At 41.5% G+C, this 9,707-nt stretch overlaps 1 pseudogene; it reads left to right on the top strand.

Annotated features, from left to right (window-relative positions):
* The first annotated feature begins 1,894 nt into the window (after positions 1–1,894).
* On the top strand, positions 1,895–9,171 carry LOC117308843 (WD repeat and SOCS box-containing protein 1 pseudogene; annotated as a pseudogene).
* Positions 9,172–9,707: the final 536 nt, after the last annotated feature.

A 9,707-nucleotide genomic window follows, 5' to 3' on the forward strand; every position in this document is an offset into this window, starting at 1 on the left:
ATGATTCACAGTTGAGTTTCATGGTAGTTGATTGAAATTCTGTACCCTCCCACCCCCGGAGTCTAGCATTGCCAGTGGTAGATCTCAGTGTTAAGGCTTTTCATCACTTTCAATGTCTCCATGTGTGCTTTGTGGGAAGCAGGGAGAGGCCAAGTCAGAAACTGCCGTCTAGGGGCCATATATTTTTTTAATTAATTAATTTTTGGCTGCATTGGGTCTTCATCGCTGCGCACAGGCTTTCTCTAGTTATGGTGAGCGGGGGCTACTCTTCTTTGTGGTGTGCGTGTTTCTCATTATGGTGGCTTCTCGTTGCGGAGCACGGGCTCTAGGCGCACCGGCTTCAGTAGTTGTGGCACGCCGGCTCAGTAGTTGTGGCTCGCGGGCTCTGGAGCACAGGTTCAGTAGCTGTGGCGCATGGGCTTAGTTGCTCCGCAGCACATGGGATCATCCTGGACCAGGGCTCGAACCCGTGTCCCCTGCATTGGCAGGCGGATTCTTAACCACTGTGCCACCAGGGAAGTCCTAGATGCCATATTAAGACATAAGAAAGTTCTACGTTTTAAAATTTCGTAAATATTCTTTAAAGTTACCCTTTATAATCTTGACTTAAAGAGGCCGTAGGTACATGTGTATTCTCTAGCCTTTCATTTGTTTTGTTTACACATGAGAATTATCTGTGTGTGTATGGGGAGGAATAATCAGAGTGCTGGGTCCATTGGGAATCTTTATAAGAGGCAGGGATCAAAAAATATCACCGTCATTTCTGCTGGCACACTTCCTGCTTCCTCCTACTTGAATTGAGCTTAGCAATTGAGTAGCCAAGAGAAGAGCTCTCTGTCCTCTGTGTTTGTGGGAGAACGACATGGGGGGAGAAGACGGCACATGGCCTGTGGACAGGCAGCTTCATAAGACAAGGCCAATAAAGGATTGAAGGGCCAGGCCATTTGTGAGTGGCTAATTCTAACATCCAGTCTGTCCCAAAGAGGTAGTGGGGAGGAGTGAGTGAGTGAGAGGAGTAGAAGGAAGGGATGATTTCTTCAATATTTTTGAGAAATCAAAAGTTTTTATTTTATGGGTAGGCATGACTGGTAGAGGAGGGAAGAGGATGCTTTTATCCCCTGTAGCCATTAAAACCCAGAGCCTCTGCAGTGCTAGATTCAGAAAGGAAAGTAGCGTGAAAATTAAATTTGTTCTATTCAAGAATGTAATCTAGGCATTTTATTCAATACTTAATTTTCATTTCTATCACGGTGTGAGAAGTAGCAAAAAAAAAAGAAAGAAAGAAAGAAAGAAAGAAACTAGCTGGGTTCCAAGGAATAGGCCTGGAATAAAAACTACTGCCTGATTGTTAGTTGAGAGACATCTCTAATAGTGTATATGCCAGGGCTGGGAGTTTGCTCATTTTATTTACTGCTCTAACATCAGTCCTTGCAATCTGGAAGAGTTGTTAAGGTATGCTAATGCAAGTCCCAGTTTATACCAGTAAAAATGGCATAAAAAGAATTTGAACTGTTTGTAGTGAGGTGGATGGACCTAGAGTCTGTCATACAGAGTGAAGTAAGTCAGAAAGAGAAAAACAAATACCGTCTGCTAACACATATATATGGAATCTAAAAAAAAAGCGGTTCTAATGAACCTAGGAGCAGGACAGGAATAAAGATACAGATGTAGAGAATGGACTTGAGGACACGGGGAGGGGGAAGGGTAAGCTGGGACGAAGTGAGAGAGTGGCATGGACATATATACACTACCAAATGTAAAATAGACAGCTAGTGGGAAGCAGCCGCGTAACACAGGGAGATCAGCTTGGTGATCTGTGACCACCTAGAGGGGTGGGATAGGGAGGGTGGGAGGGAGACGCAAAAGGGAGAGGATATGGGGATATATGTATACATATAGCTGAATCACTTTGTTATACAGCAGAAACTAATGCAATATTGTGAAGCAATTATACTCCAATAAAGACGTTAAAAATGGCATTTAAAAACCCTAGTATGTGTTTAAAATCCATGTGTACAGGACAGGAAAAAAGCCATTTTCAGATTAATGTTATAAAACATGGAGGGAATATTTGATGAATACAAAGCAATCCTTATTCTCATGGAGGGGAAAGGCACATACCCAAAGGATTCTAGTGCCTGGTAGTAAAGACCAGGGCTATGAGAGAAATCCAGTGTGTGAGAATCCATGAGACATTTCCATTTACATTTACTCAGTTGTGAAGCAACTTCACAGCCAAGTTGATATTTGAACTACATCTTTAAGAGCAGACATAATCTTAGCAGATAGAGCATGCAGAAGGAACAAAATACCATTTCTGAGTTGGGATCAAATCCCCAGAGGTGCCTCCCTTACGTTGTATTCGATCAAAAGCATACACACTTGGGCCTCTTTCGCAGAGGAATGAGGAGATCCCTAGTTACACTATGTGGGATCATGTCTCCATGGAGTGGTGAAGATCTGACGTAGGGTGGTGAGACCGCAAAAAGGAATAAGTCAATGGATGAGAGATCATGACTCAAAGACATGACACGACCTAAAGAGAAGCAAAAGAATAACTGTAGGACCCCAAGCCTGGGTAGTGTAGAGACTGATATTGTTGAAAAAGGAAATGAGTTCTGTTTTGGACATGCCACAGTACTACAGGGTTGACATACATAGAGAAGAAGTAGGTGAAGGTAGCTGGAAATAGGGGTTTGGGTTTAACTAGAAAGAAATGACATCCATTAGAGTTGGTTCATTTGCAAGCTCAAATTGATTTAGATATAAGTTTATTTCCTCACCTGAGAGAAAGTCGAGAAGGTCAGTTCATCCAGCAGTTTAATAGTGTCATCAAAGGCCCCTATCATTCATCTCAGGCTGTTTGGCCATCACAACGCTGGCCGCTCCTAAGGCTGCTTATTACCACGGTTGCAAGATGGCAGACAGGCTCCATGCTTCTTTTTTCATATTCACTGGAAGAGATGCTGAGCCCTCATTGCTCTTCAGCGTATAAGGGACCTTTTCCAGAAGCCATTGGCCAAACTTCTGTCTTCTCATAGGCCAGGCTTGGCTTATTTGCCCAGTTTTGAACCAGGGGGCCCCCTTAAGTGAGAATCACCTAGTGATGCCTAGTGATGCTGACTGATGGGAGTTTGGTGGAGTAAATGTTGGGGGTTAACCACAACATTTACCATAGTTAGCCTTTATGAATTCTCTTAAAAATTGCATACTTGTATCAATATGATGTGAGATCCTGTCTTTCAAAATTAGAACCTTGTAAGTTGGCGAGTTTCTTAAGGAACGACATAGAGAGCACAGGGGAGAGGACAAGAATATTTCCTCTGTCGTACCCACCAAGGATCATGTGAGAGAGTACTTGAGAAAATTTGTTCTGTTCAAGCAATCATGAAGAGATCATGGTGGTGATGAGGTGAAAAATTGGTAACCTGGATAATTTGTAAATACTTGTGACTACTTTATGAATATAAAGTGTGAAAAATAGTCTCATACTTTTTCAGGTTTTTTCTGTAAAAATTCATGAAAGGGAGTGGTGGGTTCAATGCTCATCTTCTTATGATTAAATTTGAAACTTAAGATTGTGGGTTTTAGGTACTGTAATCCCATGAGATCGTTTAATACATTTAGGTGACCCAGTAATTCTCTTGATGATTCTGTTTGACGATTCTGTGTGAAGCTCTTTAATGCTTACACTGTAAAGATCCTCAAAGCTCGTCATGGAGAGTATTTTTCAACACCAGTTTTATAACACAATCCTGTGAAAGATTATCAAAACTCCTTGCTGTTAAAATTAGATTGGGGAAAATAGGATTTATTGAAAATTCCCTAGGAGAGACCTATTAGAATCAGGAAAAGGATGGAGCAGTGCTTTCTAGGTTACATCCAGGCTTTTAACTTACATATTTTTGTGTGCTACGTGCTGTTACTTAAATTTTTTTTTTTTTGTATTTTTGATAGCTAAAGTGCTTTATTAGATCTGTAATGAATTCATTGTCACAGACCTGCATGGGAAGCGTTGGTCTGCCTGTTGCCATTTCAGGCTAAATAGAGAGTTCTTCTTACATTTGTCAGAAGCTCATTTGCCCTTTCAACCTGTTCTACGGCAGCAGGAAAACATCCGTCACAGATGGCCAAGAGAGCTCCTGGGTCAAGCTTGCAAGTCCTCTGTGTTCTTAAATCCATTTCTACCTCCAAATCAGACTAGCTTCCTGGGAGCCCTTAGTCGTAAAATACTGACTTTGTGTCAGTTTCAAGTTCGGATGTATAGTGAGGTTTAGGATATCCATGTTGCCTTCTTTCTGAATACATTTAAGTTCTAGGGTCAGGAATATAGCTCACAGCTGAAGAGGAGGCCAATGGAAGTGCAGAGAGAAGCCAAGAAAGAGCCTCTCCCATGACCTGAGTTCACCTTAACAAGTCTTTATTGAGTATTCATTGTGTGCCAGGTGTATTAGGGACACGGTACAAGTGTGGTATTTTCATACTATAAAATAACTATGAATTCAGCTATGAAAATTAACATTTTTATAATTAAAATTATTTACAAACAATTTTATAGTCAAAATGAATATATACTTAGAGCCCCATTCCACCTGAAGGCAAGAAAACTCAAATCTAATCTTGCCCATTTCTTCTCTCCAGCTTTTTCAGATTTAAGTCCAATCAAATCAGGATATTCCCTAACCCCTCTTCTGCCCCACAGTTGTTATCTGACCTTGGCTTGGTTTGCATGGTGACAGAGTCATGGCCCCGTGGTGGACCTGTGGAAGCACCTTGTTCTATGCACCTCGTTGCTATGCCAGTGATCACTGCAGCACCTAGCATCCTGTCTGGTCTTTCTACCTGGTTAGCCCTTCACGATGGCATCCACTGGGGTGTCAACTTTCCCACCTGATCCATGGCTTGAAGGACCATGCAGCACAGGTCACCCAGTGTTCAGCTTCAGCCCTCATCCCTTCATCTCAGGCAGGTCATCTCTTTGGGTCAACAGGTCTGCTCTGTCAACCAAAGGTCCTCTCTGCCCCTAGATCCTGAATCAAATCTGCAAAGTCCCTCTTTCACATAAGGAAACATACAGCTTCCAGGGATTAGGATGGGAACATTATTTGGCATACCACAGTCACTTTGATATTTACCAACTAAAACCAGGAGTTAGTATTCTCCCCTTTTGCCACTATTTAAAAAGAGATCATTAGGATGACTCTGACTAAAAATGTTAAAGTTTTTTCTCAAATAATATGTATAAATGTGTGCTCATCACTAAAAGGTGTAATAAAATGACATTTGTCGACTCAGTAGGCTTAATTTTCAGTGGGATAGTGGTGGTTCCAGTGACCTCTGCGTTGCCCGTTTTGCCTCATTTCTTTGGGAGCAGTCCCTACAATGATGGGCAAGATGATCCATTGTGCTGTATGAAGAACATATTAGAAAATGTATTTGTATGTGTTTTTATATTTGAAAAGAAACATTTTAAGCATTTCTGGTATTTCATAGAAGGGTTGGCACAGACACGCTTGTCGTTATGGCTGTGTTAGTCACGTGTAGTGCAGAACGCATAGTGTAGTACGTAGATGTCCTGAGGACTGAATGAGCACCCCACCCCGCAATGGTTTCTTCATTTGGCATGTTGTGATATATTACAATTTATTTATGTCATCACTTTGCAAGCAAGATTTTTAGAAACATGAGGAACACGAAGAAGAACATCTACAATTTTTCCAGTGATGCTTGAAGTCAAGTAAGATTTAATCTCTCCTTGACATACTACATACAGTAATAAATGTTTACAAGCATCTTTTGAGCTTACATAATAGCAGATGCATATAACGGCAAATCCCCTTGCTCTTCTTACTGAGGTTAAAATGGCTGAAATAAAATACTGGAAATAACATGGAAACTGACACAAGTATATTCCTTTGTCAGCAAATATTGCTGGAAGAGGCACAGAAAACATCACCGAAGTAGAGAAGAAACAAGAATGAGAACAAATAATTCGGTGTGAGACGTTTGCTCCATAATACAGGTGTCTCCATCGTATCTCAGCTTATGGTATTTGCTAAATTGTTTCAATGATGAAATACAAAAAGAACTATTTATGAGCCATTAAAATGTTTTAGGAGACTGATACTCAACAGTAAGTTACTTCTTGATTAAAAACAAGGGACTTCCCTGGTGGCACAGTGGTTAAGAATCCGCCTGCCAATGCAGGGGACACGGGTTCGAGCCCTGGTCTGGGAAGATCCCACGTGCCGTGGAGCAACTAAGCCCGTACGCCACAACTACTGAGCCTGCGCTCTAGAGCCCACGAGCCACAGCTACTGAAGCCCGAGTGCCTAGACCCGGTGCACCGCAACAAAGAGTAGTCCCTACTCGCGGCAACTAGAGAAAGCCCGCGTGCAGTAAGGAAGACACAATGCAGCCAAAAATAAATAAATAAAAATAAATAAATTTAAAAACAATTTATGGTAAAACTGGGTACATTTACCCATTGATGGAATGACTATTTTGGAATAAAAAAGAGATTCCAGAATATAGTTACAGAGTCTCTATAATATTACTATATTATTTTTACTGCATCATTTATTGCAAGTTTTAGTCTCAAACTGTAGTCAGAAATTAGCAAATGTGGTTCATTTTATAAAAAACGATTTTTTTTCAGCTTTATTGAGGTATAATTGACGCATAAAATTGCCAGATATTTAAAGTATACAACGGGCTGATTTGATACACATGTACATTGTGAAAGGATTTCCCCCATGGAGTCAATTAACACCTCCATCACCTCACACAGTTATCCTTTTTATTTGGCGAGAACATTTAAGTTCTACTCTCTTAGCAAATCTCAACTATACAATACAGTGTTATCAACTATAGTCACTATATTATACATTAGATCCTCAGACCTTACTCATCTTATAATTGAAAATTTATACCCTTTTACCAACATCTCCCTATTTCCTCCACCCACAGCCCTGGGCAACCACTTTTCTACTCTTTAAAAACAAGATCTTGCTCCAGTGTCTCGTCTGCAGTCGGTTGTGTGGAGGGAAGCGTCTTGGTCCGTAGGCGCGAGGAAGGGAACAGCATCTATTGTCTGTGTTTGACTCCGTAGTTTCGTCCTAGGCCTCCCGGAGCTTTCCCGGGGCGGTCAGCAGAAAACGCCGCGACCACCCCGCCCCTCCCCTCCGTCCCGGACCGGGAGGGACCCAGCCCGCGTCACGCCGCATCGCGCCCCCGGAATCAGACGGTGCCCCATAGATGGCCAGCTTTCCCCCGATGGTCAACGAGTAAGAGGTCGTGAGATCACGTACTACAGGTGAACTCTTAGCTCCTGCAGCTCCTTTTGACAAGAAATGTGGTCGTGAAAATTGGACTGTTGCTTTTGCCTTAAGAACTTTCTCTTGCATGGCACGAAGAATATCACCAATTCAAGCAGTTTAAGATTGTCAGGACAAAACAGTGATGGTGGTCAAAAAAATAAGCCTCGTGAACATATTATAGACTGTGGCGATATAGTCTGGAGTCTTGCTTTTGGATCTTCAGTTCCAGAAAAACAGTCGCTGTGTAAACATAGAATGGCATCGATTCAGATTTGGACAAGATCAGCTACTCCTTGCCACAGGGTTAAACAATGGGTGTATCAAAATATGGGATGTATATACAGGAAAACTCCTCCTTAACTTGGTAGGTCATACTGAAGTGGTCAGAGATTTAACTTTTGCTCCAGATGGGAGCTTGATCCTGGTGTCAGCTTCAAGAGACAAAACTCTGAGAGTGTGGGACCTGAAAGATGACGGAAACATGATGAAAGTATTGAGGGGCCATCAGAACTGGGTGTACAGCTGTGCATTCTCTCCTGACTCTTCTATGCTGTGTTCAGTGGGAGCCAGTAAGGCAGTTTTCCTTTGGAATATGGATAAATATACCATGATACGGAAACTAGAAGGATATCACCATGATGTTGTAGCTTGTGACCTTTCTCCTGATGGAGCATTACTGGCTATGGCCTCTTACGATACTCGAGTTTATATCGGGGATCCACACTGTCATCCACACTGGAGACATTCTGATGGAATCTGGGCACCTGTTTTCCCCACCCACTCCAATATTTGCTGGAGGAGCAAATGACCGATGGGTACGATCTGTCTCGTTTAGTCATGATGGACTGCATGTTGCAAGCCTTGCTGTTGATAAAATGGTGAGGTTCTGGAGAATTGATGAGGATTATCCAGTACAAGTTACACCTTTGAGCAATGGTCTTTGCTGTGCCTTTTCTACTGATCGCAGTGTTTTAGCTGCTGGGACACATGATGGAAGTGTGTATTTTGGGGCCACTCCAAGGCAAGTCCCTAGCCTTCAACATTTATGTCGCATATCAATCCGAAGAGTGATGCCCACCCAAGAAGTCCAGGGGCTGCCGATTCCTTCCAAAGTTTTAGAGTTCCTCTCCTACCGTGTTTAGAGGATGCTGTCTTCCCTAGTATTAGGGACTGACAACACACTTTACACAAACCTCAAGCTTTACTGACTTCAAGGTTTAGGAGATTTATTTAATTTGATACATTCTTGTATTGCATTTTCATCAGTTGAGCTTTTAAAATATTATTTATAGACCTTAGGAGAAATATTTCTGAACATATCAAATGTAAATATTTTTCTAAAATGTAACTGTGAGACCATATACATACATGTATATATTTCGATATAAGCTGCTGTGTGTTGAATGGACCCTTTTGCTTTTCTAATTTTTAGTTCCAACATGTATACATTGCTTCGGTAGAGCCACAATATGTATCTTTGCTGTAAAGTGGAAGGAATGTTTTCATTCTGGGACACTGAGTTAGATGGTAAATACTGACTTAAGAAAGCTGAATGCCTCATAACAAAATGTGTATTTGGTTGGGGGGTGGTCAGGCAACTGACCTTCAAGTAAAACAGCTTTTGTCTAGGGAAGGATTTTGTTTTCCTTAGGAGTGGCAGCTGAGAGGTAGAATTTGAATGTGACATTATTAAATGAAAAATAGCCAGGATGCAACCAGGAAAAAAGGGTGTCTTTTTTTTTTTTTTTCCTAACTACTGCTTGTGGGCCTTAATTTTGGAAAGCAGCTGGCTACTTTCACCCCTATGGTATAAATAAAGTATTATAATAAATTTTAGTCAATTTGAAAAATCTGTCTACTGCATTATTGCTAAATATTTTGTTGTTTCTACTAAGGGACAATTATTTTATGACTGTAGTGGGTATTTTTGCTTTTTGTTTATTTTTTACACATATCCTATGTTTCTGCAGGGGATAATATTGGTGACTTGCCAAAGAGAAGCAATACAATTAGTATATCTGTTTTTGCCTTCTGTTATTTATCTTACCTGCAGATATTAAGAATGGATGCATTATGTAAAATGCTTGATTATATATTTTTGTTGAGCTTTTTTTTTTTTTTTTGCTGTACGCGGTCCTCTCACTGTTGTGGCCTCTTCCGTTGCAGAGCACAGGCTCCGGATGCGCAGGCCCAGCGGCCATGGCTCACGGGCCCAGCCGCTCCGCGGCTTGTGGGATCTTCCCGGACCGGGGCACGAACCCGTGTCCCCTGCATCGGCAGGCGGACTCTCAACCACTGCACCACCAGGGAAGCCCCTTGTTGAGCTTTTTAATTAAAGACTTGTTAAAAAAAAAAAAAAAAAACAGAACAAGATCTTTACTAGAATAA

The sequence above is a fragment of the Tursiops truncatus genome, chromosome 18, assembly GCF_011762595.2.
Source record: "Tursiops truncatus isolate mTurTru1 chromosome 18, mTurTru1.mat.Y, whole genome shotgun sequence".
NCBI lineage: Eukaryota > Metazoa > Chordata > Mammalia > Artiodactyla > Delphinidae > Tursiops > Tursiops truncatus.